Below are 12,982 nucleotides of genomic sequence, written 5' to 3'. Positions count from 1 at the left end.
GTAATAAAACACCACCTTAAAAGAACTTTGACTCTATCCATCATTTTAGAGGCATGTTTATAGGCAGAGATATTAATGAGAGATTGCAGAATTGATTGAAGGAACTAAATAGCACCATAAAAATATTTACCAGTATAAATTTAAAGCTAACATTGCTTGTATATGGATTTCTGCTATATAATTACCATATTAGTTGGAACTGGTATTAGGATTTAGGTACATGGTGACGCTATATTTTTCCAAATTCATTAAACTACATGTACCTCTCCTTCCTCAATGCTTTGGTGGCATTAATCCTATCAGTGAATAGAGTATTGTTAGTAGATTGCCACTCATAGTCAAGAAATGTATTTTATGAAAGAAAAATAAAATTTGACTTCAAGTCACAAGCTGCAAAGTGTCTAGACTCTACACAGATCTATTCTCTCATCAATTTCAGTTTACAAAACATGCTCATTGTTGAATTTTTATGTCTAGGCAAACTTTTATAATCTTTAGAAGGATTACATTAAGCTGTTGAGCCTATTCATATGTATAGTCAATAGGGATATCTCCATCCGCATGCGAGTTTATACTGATTTGAACAAAATAAAAAATCTGCAGGCAATTTATAATGTCCAAACGGCCATGTTAGAGTCTGAATAATTTAACACATATTATATGAGTCATAATGTAGATTTAAAAAATATGTGACAAGAAAATCATGATTAATGCTCAATTTATCAAAGATTTTTGAATTGGATATATAAACAGACACAGCAGATTACAAGCCAGCCAGTCCAATATGGTCTGTTTGGTCAGTTTAAGGTGTGCATCATGGTCACATGGTCAATTTAAGGTGTGCATCATTAAGCTGGGCATCACGAATAAACCGTCTGGATAACATATGAAAGAGTGAAGGTAGCCAGCACCACACACAATGTGGTTCACACTTTTATCGGATGAAAAGCTGGATATGTTCTGCTTTCATTCCTGAATTATTTTCTGATGGAGTATCAGTGAAACATATCTGCATTTTGACTTTTACAATAATGTGAAAACACTTCTAATAACAAACATGAGCATTAAAAAATACTATGGTGTCTTTAAATTGTGGAAATAAGGTAAAAGTTATCGTATTCTATTGGAAATTGAATAATAATTATATGACTTGTCTAGTCTAGACTCTGTGGCCATAGTTACTGCCTCATGATTAATTCCATGTTTATGGACCCAGCAAAGGAGGTAATTTCTGGAAACAGAAAGAAGCAGGGTGGAGGGTGGGGAACATTTGGAAGTAATTCAAATTTAAACATATTTCTGATAGAATTTGCTTAAAAATCTCCATAAATCCCTTTAAAAATGTATTTCAGGTTGGACAGAATATAATCACTGATTACTTGTGGAGTTCTAAGCATTAACATTTTTTAAAAATATTCAAACAGATAATTATCATTTGAAATATAGTATAATGCATGAATAGCTTAAACAAAGTATACATTTTAAGTACAAATTTAATATCATTAAATTTATTTCCAGAGGAGAAATGACAGCAGGATTATGGATATATGTACACAGATTTTTCCTCCACTAAGTTTGAGGTGTCCATTGTGAGGTATCTTGGAATCTTGGTAGAGACAAGGATATTGCTTATGAATGTTGGCTCAGATCTTCAGGGCTCACCTAGGTGAATTCACACCATAGAATATAAAAAGATGTGGTAATTTGGACCTGATTAGTTGATTTCAATTAAGGTCATATGCAAAAAACAACACCTGAGATAAATGTGACATTGAATGTCACCTATATTTCAATTAAAAAACAAAAAACAAGAAAACCTCTGAGGGGTGCCTGGGTGGTTCCATCAGTTAAGCATCCAACTTGGGCTCAGGTCATGATCTCATGGTTGGTAGGTTTCAGCCCCACATCATGCTCTCTGCTGTCAGCGCAGAGCACACATTGGATCCTCTGTCTCCCTCTCTCTGCCCCTCCCTTGCACTCTTTCTCAAAATTAAATATTAAAAAAAATTTCCCTGAAACTTTTTGAAATAAAGTTCAGTTTGGTTTACATACAATATAATGTCTCGTTTAAATACACCTTATGAGTAGTGTATATTTTATTATTGTTTAAAGTTTATTTATTTATTTTGAGAGAGAGAAAGAAAGAGCACACGTGAAGGAGGGGCAGAGAGAGAGGGAGACAGAGAATCCCAAGCAGGCTCCATGCTGTCTGCTCAGAGCCTGATGTGGGGCTTAATCCCACAAACGGTGAGATCATGACATGAGCCAAATCAAGAGTTGGATGTTCAGCCAACTGAGCCACCCACCACCTCGAGTTAGTGTATATTTAAAATTTTTATTTTTGAGAGAGAGAGGGAGAGAGAGAGAGAGAGAATGAACGAGGGGGCAGAGAGAGAGGGGGGCAGAGGATCTGAACCAGGCTCTGCGTTGTCAGCACAGAGCCTGATGAGGGGCTCGAACCCACAAACCATAAGATCATGACCAGAGCTGAAGTTGGACACTTAACCTACTGAGCCACCTAGGTGCCCCGCGTAGTGTGTATTTTAATGAGTAGCCAAAAGCAAACTGGAATACCAGTATCACCCAAAAATATGCCCAATGTCCCTTCCCAGTCAATTTAAGCCCCTGCAATCAACCCCAGGCAATCACTCCTCAGTTTGTTTTCATTATGAATTTAGATTTCTCCCTTCTAGAGTTTCATATAAAAGCAATCATAGAATATATCCCTTATGTCTGCAAAAAGGTCCTAGAAAGATTTGTTTACAAGTCTTTCTGGGACATATACAATGCTTTGATTTCCCTAAGTAAATATCTAGGATTGAAACTTCTAGGTTTTATATATATATAAATATATTTAGTTATTTAATAAACAGCTAAAAAAGTTTTGGAAGGTGGTTGTAGAATTTATATTACCCTCAGCAAGGAATCTCACCAATAGTCAGCATGGTCAATCATTACAAATTTAGCTATTTTAATACCATGTGTGTAGCAATATCTAATTGTGAATTTACTTTACATTTCCCTGATAAGATATGTTGAGTATTTTCATATACATTTTGTTCACATATAAAACTTTTTTATAAGCCATCTGTTTAAATCTCTTGGCTATTTTGTATTAGGTTATTTACTTATTTTTGAGTCACAACTTTTTAAAAAAATATTCATCACACAAATTCAAAGTTTGATACATGTAATGTGAATATTTTCTCTTGGTCAGTGGCTTGCTTTTACATTTAATTATAGATTCTGTTGAATTTTAAATTTAGGTCTGTGACTCATTTTGAGTCAACCTGTACATATGACAAGAGCTAAGGGTTGAAGTTGTTGGTTTTTTTCCCCCATATGAATATGTAGATTTTTCCCAGGACCATTTTATTAAAAACTTTTTTCTTCCATTGAAGCACCTTGGTAACTTTTGAAAAGTAATTGACTGTACAAATGCAGGTGTATCCCTAGATTCTGTGTTCTGCTCCACTCATCCATAGCTGTATTTTTGGACTACAGTAGTAGCTTTATACTGGGTGACTTCATACGTTTTGAAAGCAGCTAGTCTACGTCCTCCTACTGTGTTCACATTTTCAAAATTGTTTTGCTTATGCCAGGCCTGTTGTATATCTATATAAACTGCAGAATCATTTTCTTAATTTCTACATAAAAAGCCTATGGAAGTTTTGTTGGAGCTGCAATAAGTGTATAGATCAGTTGGTGATAATTGTCAATTTATGATGAGTAAAGATAGTATAGTCCTCCATTTATTTAGTTCTTTAATTTCACTCAGCAGTGTTTTTTTAATTGGCAGAGCATTTTGTGAATTCATACCTAATTACTTTGTATTTTTGAATGCTATTGTAAAGTATTTTTAAAGATTTTCCATTTCCAACTGTTCCTACCTAGGATATAGAAACACAATCATATTGGTATTGATCTTGTATCATGCAAACTTACTGACAAATCTAGTAGGTTTTTTTGTAGCTTGTTTGCTTGCTTTTTTCAGTGCACAAGGCCACAGTATACATATAAAGATAATATTAATTCTTTACAATTTATAAAACTTTGACTTATTTTTCAGGGGCTTGGGTCTCTAACACAATGTTTAATTGAAGTGGTGACAATGGGCATTCTTGCCATGTGGCTGATCTTAGAGAAAAAGCATTCAGTCTTTTATCCTTATGTACGATGTTAGTGGTATAGTTTTTCTAGATTACCATTACCAGGTTGAGGAAATTCCCTTTTATTCTTAATATGTTGAGCATTTAAAAAAACTTTTTTAATGTTTATTCATTTTTGATGGGGATGGGGGGGTAGAGCCTGAGTGGGGGAGGGGCAGAAAGAGAGGGAGACAGAATCCGAAGCAGGCTCCAGGCTCTGAGCTGTCAGCGCAGAGCCTGATGCAGGGCTTGAACTCACGAGTTGTGAGATCATGTCCTGAGCTGAAGTTGGTTGCCCAACCCACTGAGCCACCCAGGCGCCCCAGTATGTTGAGCATTTTTATCATGAATGGGTATTCAATTTGTGAAATTATTTTTCTGCATCTTTGAAATATTAAGATGTTTTTTTCTTTATACTCATAATATGGCAAAATACACTTTGATTTTTTAATATGAAACCAACATACCATGCCCAAATAAACTTGATGGTTTTCCTTTTTACATGATGCTGGATTAGACTTGCTAATATTAGATTTGCTAATAAGGATTTATGCATCCATGACCAAAAAAAAATGGTCTTCAACTTTCTTATAACTGTCTGGTTTTACTATCAAAGTAAACCTGGCCTAATAAAAATGAGGTTCCTCTTCATTTGTTTTCTGTAAGAGTTGAATAAATTGATGAAGAAATAAATATTAAGATAACTTTTCTAAGGGGTGCCTGGGTGGCTCAGTGGGTTAAGCATCTGACTTTAGCTCAGGTCATGATCTCATGGTTCATGGGTTCTGAGCCCCACACTGAGCTCTGTGCTGACAGCTCAGAGCCTGGAGCCTGCTTCAGATTCTGTCTGTCTGTCTGTCTGTCTCTCTCTCTCTGCCCGTCCCTCCCCTGCTGACACACTGACTCTCTCTCTCAAATAAATAAATAAATAAATAAATAAATAAATAAACAAACATTTAAAAACATGAAAAAAAGATAATTTTTCTAAGATTATACAATTTGTAAGTAGGTGGCAAAGCTGGATTGTTAAACCAGGAAGTCTGGCTCCAGAACTTGTATTCTAAATTGTAGTCTACCCTAAACCTTAAGAGAGCTAGAAATACAATTCCATGCGAGTTCAGAAGAGACAAACTGGCTTCTGTGCTGACCTTAGAAGCAAAGGTCAAGACTTGCCAGAGACAATTAGGAAAGAATAGAGGCAGGGGAAATTATCCATTTGTCATTTTACTGACATATAACTTAGGAGCTGAAAAGAAACATAGTTGTTATCTAGTGCAAGACACTCTTTTAAATTAAGAACATGGGACATAGGAATGATAATTGATTCTAAAAAGGTCACCCAGCTAATTAGAGAGAAGTCTGGGAATAGAACCTAGGTTTCCTGACTTCTGGTTCAGAGCTCTTTCTACAAAACCTCCTACTTTGCCTACATACTGAACACATTGTTCTAATATGTGCTATTTGCACAAGTCTTTCTTTTTTAACAGGGATATTCATCATTCTGAGGGCAGGGGCTACAGCATATAGAGCCTAGTTCCAAGCACAAATATAAATGATAACCAACAAAAACACAAGGAAATATTACCTTCATATATATATATATATATATATATATATATATATACATATATATATATTTTAAACTAACATGTATGGTACGATCACTTATATTAATGAAATGTAATGTATTTTCAATAATATTTTAATAAGTATATAGTATTTTTTGGAAAGGTGATGGAAATATAAACTGTGAAAAGATAATTAAATATACAATTGATTAGACATGTCATCCTACCTCATTGTTTGATGAGTTTGCTTGGAATGCTCTCCCCCATAATATCCATACCATTGCAAATGTTTTCTCCTCCAAGCCATCCTTAACTACAAGACCCAGTTGGGTAGAGTTTAAAATTATACTCTTTTTATTCTCTACCCACCTTGTCCCCACCTCTATTACACCACTTAGCACACCATATCACATTCTGTTGTGTAAAATGTCGTTCCTATGAGACTTGGAAGACTTGGAAGTCACATTCTAATTTCCTTATTCACATTTGTATCCTCATTCCAACAAAATCTGACCAAACTCCAACACAATAATTGACACATGGTAGGAACTATATAAAGTAGACAATGTTGAATAAATAGTAATCTGCTTTTGCTTTAAAGATAGATGGGCTTAATCAATTTGGAGAAAGTGTTTTCTAAAGTCCATATGAGGGGCGCCTGGGTGGCGCAGTCTGTTAAGCGTCCGACTTCAGCCAGGTCACGATCTCGTGGTCCGTGAGTTCGAGCCCCGCATCGGGCTCTGGGCTGATGGCTCAGAGCCTGGAGCCTGTTTCTGATTCTGTGTCTCCCTCTCTCTCTGCCCCTCCCCCGTTCATGCTCTGTCTCTCTCTGTCCCCAAAATAAATAAACGTTGAAAAAAAATGTTAAAGTCCATATGAATTAAATCAACGATAATAAAAAGCTGACCATTTATTCACTTGGTTCTTATATCTCCTTCCACTTTCAGATATCAATAAATCATAATATTTACATAGAGTAAATTAATAGAAACTGGTTTTACCTTAATTTAAGTTTGAAACATTTCCAACATTCACTTCTGAAATTGTTCATTATGTGTGCAGGATCTCTCACTTGGATAATACAACACAAATTTATTGAATGCTCTCATATTTACTGATCTGAGATTTCAGTGACATACAGATGACCCAGAATAGAGTTACTAAGAAAGCCAAGAAAGTGAAAATCCTGAGAGATAATTTAAAGGAAGAAATAGTAAGACTGATTGGCATATTGCATGAAGCAAAAAGATGAAGGAAACAGGAAAAATCTATGTCTAACCTCAGCAATAAGAACGCTTGTTTCTTAAAGGAAAATTGAGAGGTAGAGAAAAAATACATATCCTGGGGAGGAAAGGAGATTTTATGTATGGACATATTTATTTTGAAAAGAAGAGAGCAAAAAATGGTCAACGAGATACTTTTTTTCAAAGTCCTAAAACTAAAGGAAATGTTGCCAAGCAGAAAGGTTGTAAATACTCAGCGCCTAACAAGACAGATGAAACAAACTGAGGAAGACAAATCATTAAAAAAATTAAGTAAACAGGAAATCAAGAGAAAATTATACAAGTTTTCAAAGAGAGAAAAGCATAAAACACAGACACAAAGTCTCAATGAAGTCTGGCTTCAGACATCTAGACAACACCGTTAGAATTTAGAAGGCAATAAAAGAAATGTCCTTAAAATTCAGAAGGGTAATTCTTCCCAACTAGAATTCTATTTCAGCCATGTGTGAAGTTAGGATATGTGAAGAAAGATCTAAGAGACCCTAATTGAAAAGAGGCAAGAAAAATACAGTGTTGGTAAATGGAGATCCCAGAACATTACTACACATCAGGAGCAGATGACATGCCTGGAACAGGTCAGAAGGCTCAGGGAAGGTTACCCCAGGAAGATAAAATCTATGAAATTCACATGCTTCTGAATGTCTTGATAGGATATTTTACAGGTTTTTTTGGTTTGTTTTCTTTTTTATTTATTTTTAGAGAGAGAGAGAGTGTGTGTGTGTGTGTGTGTGTGTGTGTGTGAGCAGGGGAGGGGCAGAGAGAGAGAGAGAGAGGTGGAGAGAGGGCAGAAGGGAGAGAGAGAGAAAGAGAGAGAGAGAGAGACAGAGAGAGAGAATCCTAAGCAGGCTCCATGCTGCCAGAGCACAGCCCAACACGGGGCTCGAACCCATGAACTGTGAGATCATGACCTGAACTGAAACCAAGAGTCAGACCCTTAAATGACTGAGCCACCCAAGTGCCCGGATAGGATATTTTTTTTAAAATAGCAAACAGTTTGGGGTTAAAATAATATAATTGCATAGAAAACTAAGCAAAAACAATAGTTTTGCTAACTCTAGGGAAAGTGAAAAAATTTTCAGGATAAAGTGAAAGTAAATTTAGCACTCACTATGAATTGGTTTACATATGGTTAATAATGTGAACATTAAATATTGACTTAAGCATAGTAACTATAATGAATACATGAGAAGATGGAAAGCATGCTTGTGTGGTGCTACTGGGTAAATTACAAATAGCCTTTTATATCACCTTTCTAGTAAGATGTCAATAGACAATACCTGTTTAGGGCTGGAATTGTGTCCGCTCAAAGTTCTTATGTTGAACTCTTAATCTCTAGTACCTCAGAATGAGGCTATATCTGAGATTTGGCTTATAAAGAGGCAATTGGGGGCACCTGGATGGCTCAGTCGGTTAAGCATCTGACTTTGGCTCACGGTCATGATCTCATGGCTTGTGAGTTCAAGCCCCACATCGGGCTCTGTGCTGACAGCTTGGAGCCTGCTTCAGATTCTGTGTCTCCCTCTCTCCACTACTCCCCTGCTTGTGCTCTCTCTCTCAAAAATAAACGGTAAAATAAAAAATACAAAAAACATAATAATAAAGAGGCAATTGGTAGAATGTGGTAACGTGGGTGGACCCTAACCCAATATGGCTGATGAGGTCACGATCTCATGGCTTGTGGATTCAAGCCCTGCTTTGGGTTCTGTGCTGATAGCTCAGAGTCTGCTTCGGATTCTGTGTCTCCCTCTCTCCACCACTCCCCTGCTCATGCTCTCTCTCTCTCTCTCTCTCTCAAAAATAAACAGTAAAAAAAATTTACAAAAAATAATAAAGAGACAATTGGTAGAATGGGGTAATTTGGGTGGACCCTAACCCAATATGGCTGATGTCCTTATGAGAAGAGGAAATGAGGACACAGACACACATGGCCTGAGAGGCAACCATGTGAGGACATGGTGAGAAGCTGGTTATGTGCAGGCCACGGAGAGAATCCCTAGAGGAAACCAAACCTAAAAACACCTTGGTCTTAGACTTGTAGCCTTCAGCCTTCAGCCTTTCTATGAGAAAATAAATTTGTGTTGTTGAAGCTACCTGGTCTGTGATATTTTGTTACGGCAGCCCTAGCACACTAATAAATACCTGAAATTGAACAATCAAGAAGTCACAATACAAGAATGTTATGAGCAAAAAAGATCAATTAATGCTAAAAGAGAGAGATAACCAAGGAGAGTAGAGGCGTGAACTATTATTTTCCACAACAAACCTTATATAACTGACTTGTTAAAACAGAAACATGAATAATTTTGACAGCAATTAAAACTAAACCTTGAAACTATGCACTTTTCTTGACTGGTTAAATAAATGCATCATGTAGAGCAAACATTTTTTTCTCTGACTTTACTTTTAAAAATCTAGAAGGCTTTGAATTAGTGAGCCCCCAGAAAGCTAAACCACTCTGGATACCATGTCACATTGAAGCAGATGAAAACACCATAAAAAGCTAGTATGAATGCTATAAAAAATACATGTAAATTGACCAAAGATCTACCCAAATGTAAACTGTTACTCTTATTGTTATTATCATTATATTTTTATATTCAAGTTGGACAAAAAGGCCTCCAATTATGTGGAATGTTTTCCTTTTGTCCCTCCAGGTACACGTTTCATCTTTTCGCTGGCCCTGTGCCCTGACAAACTGAACATATAGAATATGTCTATGAGCATCCATGCCTTCTCTATCAGATTGGATTTTGAAAATGGGCAACCACTGTAAGAAATCAGAGGGAAGGAGGAGAGTGAGGTCAGGGTATTTTATGTGGCTTTACTCCTGCTAGGATGCCTTGGTTTGGCTACACCTCTCAAGTGAAGATTACTGTTCATCCCAAGGCTTTTGATTCTCCAGGACTCTCTTCTCCCAGATTCTAGCAATGAATCTTTGTCCTTCTCCCTCTGATCTCCAGCTCACTAACTCCAGGTGACTGCACTATCCAAGGCTCCTCTACTCCTGGTCCATAAACAGTCCTTGAAGTATACCCTATTTTGAGTGTGCTAATGGATATCTGTTGGGAATCTGACCGGTATAGTAAAATATGATTAAATATATCAGACATTAAACAACCACTTCCTTACCTTCTCACATTATGGCTTATTTTTTTTTATAAAGTTTATTTATATTTTGAGAGAGAGCAAGTGAGAGAGAGCACCGGGGAGGGTCAGGGAAGAGAGAGAGGGAGACAGAGAATCACAAGGAGGCTTGGGACTGTCAGCACAGAGCCCAACACAGGGCTCGATCTCAAGAACTATGAGATAGTGACCTGAGCTGAACTCGAGAATCAGCAGCTGAACTGAGTCACCCAGGCACCTCTTTATGGCTTATTTTAATACGGATAGTAATTTCAAAGCTACTTTGAACCTTAATGTGGTTATTCAAAGAACAAATACTATTTATTAGTATATCAAGATTTTCAACTAAACAATAAGCAAAGAAACTGTAATAATTTCATGTAAGTCATGAGGTAAAGCAGGAAATGATCGGGCACTGTGATGAAGCTACTACAAAGTATCATTGCATAAAAAGCAGATGTATATAATTATCATGCATCATGTCCAATGCCTGCCCTTCCTCCCTCCCTCCCTCCCTCTCTCTCTTTCTCTCTTTCTTTCTGCCAATTGTTATAGAACCCAAGGGAATAGCTTTGTTTTTAACATAGCTGTATCACTTGGGTAAAATACAAAATAAAGGCAAAAACTAAAGTGGCTAAGTAATGTATCGCCTGATTTAAGTCCTTATTTCTTATTATATACCGTGGTGTTGCTTTTAACTTCTTAATTGACAAAAAAATGCGACAAATACTCATTTCTGCTCTATTGGTAAACTAACACAGAAGGATTGGGAGGAGATTGAAGGAAGTAACATCAAGCCTTAGAAGCAATTTCTGCTTAAATTTGACCTAGTGTACTCGTGTGTAATTTGCAAATCCTAATGGGCTCCCCCCCTCCTTTTTCAAGCAAATTTTATTCCCTGGAGAACAACTTTGCTATCATTCATTTAGGAGGAATATTACTTACTTCAATTCACCTAGAGATTATAGAAATAATGCTCAAAAAAGAAACAACATTTCAAAAAATGCCTTTAAAATGTACACAGTCGGTTAAGCGTCCGACTTCAGCCAGGTCACGATCTCGCGGTCCGTGAGTTCGAGCCCCGCGTCGGGCTCTGGGCTGATGGCTCAGAGCCTGGAGCCTGTTTCCGATTCTGTGTCTCCCTCTCTCTCTGCCCCTCCCCCGTTCATGCTCTGTCTCTCTCTGTCCCAAAAATAAATAAACGTTGAAAAAATGTACACAGGAGATCTTGGGTAGGGCTTTACATCATTTAACTTGAGGTTTTCTTTTTTGCATTCTTTCTTGCTTACTTTTCCTTATTCTTGTCTTACTATAGCTCTTGTTTTCAGATTTAAAAATTATAAGATTGTATGAAAAATATGGAAAAGTATAAAAGAGAAATAAAATGCACACTAAATTGTATCATATTCTGGTTAATATCCAGTGATTATGTGTTTATAAATGAGGCCATGCTATACAGTTTATATATATTTTTTTTACATAATTTTATATAGCGATATTCATCTCATGCTGTTATGAACTTTAAAAAAACAAAATGAAAAATGTATTCATTTTTAATAATGGCAGAGATCAAACTTATTCATAAATTATATGCACATTTAGTATTAACTAATCAGAACTTGATTACTTTTTTCAACCTCAGTACATAATTTGGAAGGAAAGGTAATGGGATGAGCATGGAAGAGTGGTAGTGCTAGAATGTGATGTCTAAGGAGACCAAGACCAATCCAGCTAAATATGGTGGATAGCCCATTGGACTAAACACCAAACATCATGTGTTACAGATCTGATGCTACAACGTACTAACCACAATTGGGTAAATCAGTCAACAACAACAAAAATTTAAACAGTTGCATGCTCATGCATCATGTATTTATTACATAGTTTGTATAATTAATTCCCTTATGATGGATATTTGGTTGATTTCAGTTTGTTAATATTAAAAAAAATATGTGAATGTTGTTGTATACAAATGAGGCCCTAAAGTGCATTCTTGACCACCTATTCCTGAGAGACTATTTTTGCTGTTCTTCCTGTTTGTTCAGCCCTTTGATCTAGGAGCAAATATGAAAAGGTAGTGAATCTCAGTGGAAAGAAAAATGGTAAGTCAACAAGATCAAGATTGAAATTCTTAGTCTTCTTTCAAGGTATTTCGACATTAGAGATTTATTTAATTTTTCCTCAAAATAATTAGGAAAGCATTTGGTGAGATTACAAATAGGTTTTTCACTCCTCTTCCCATGCACTGTTCCTGGACATATATATTCTACCCCCTGAGGATACAGCATGTTAAGAGCTTCTGGGAGGTGTGGTATCTGGCAAGATCACGGGCTTCAATGATCATGTGCCTCTTACTGCACCCCTTTGCTATATAATGGTTTCTTAGTCCAAAACAATGACAATGGTAAAAACAATGTCATGCTGGGTCTATCAGATGATTAAATACTTTCAAAGTTTTTAAACAGTGGTGCAGAAAAGGCAAACATATACCTCAAATATGAGTTCTTTCTGTTCAAAGTTAACTATTGACTGTTTCAGGGTAGAGGGAGTCAAATGTAATCAATGTGCCACCACGTGGCTGATTTGTTTTCTTTAGGTAGGGTGCCATATCAGGACTGAAATGCTGATATTTATGGCTGGGAAGCTGGATGTTTAGCAACAGCAGTGGCTAAATCAGCTTTGTTGAGTGGGAGCTCATTTCCCATGTACATCTTCCATCCTTACTGCCATTGAGTCTTCCTGAATCTATTATGCCTGCAGTGGGGTGGACAATGACAGAAGCCAGCTGATCAAGTCAGAATTATTGGTCAAGTAATTCTATCTTCTTGGCTGTTTAGTGTATTTTTGTAGTGGATGCTTT

Source organism: Felis catus, chromosome A2 (assembly GCF_018350175.1).
Source record: "Felis catus isolate Fca126 chromosome A2, F.catus_Fca126_mat1.0, whole genome shotgun sequence".
In the NCBI taxonomy this organism is placed as follows: Eukaryota; Metazoa; Chordata; class Mammalia; order Carnivora; family Felidae; genus Felis; species Felis catus.
This window is presented reverse-complemented; position numbering follows the sequence as displayed.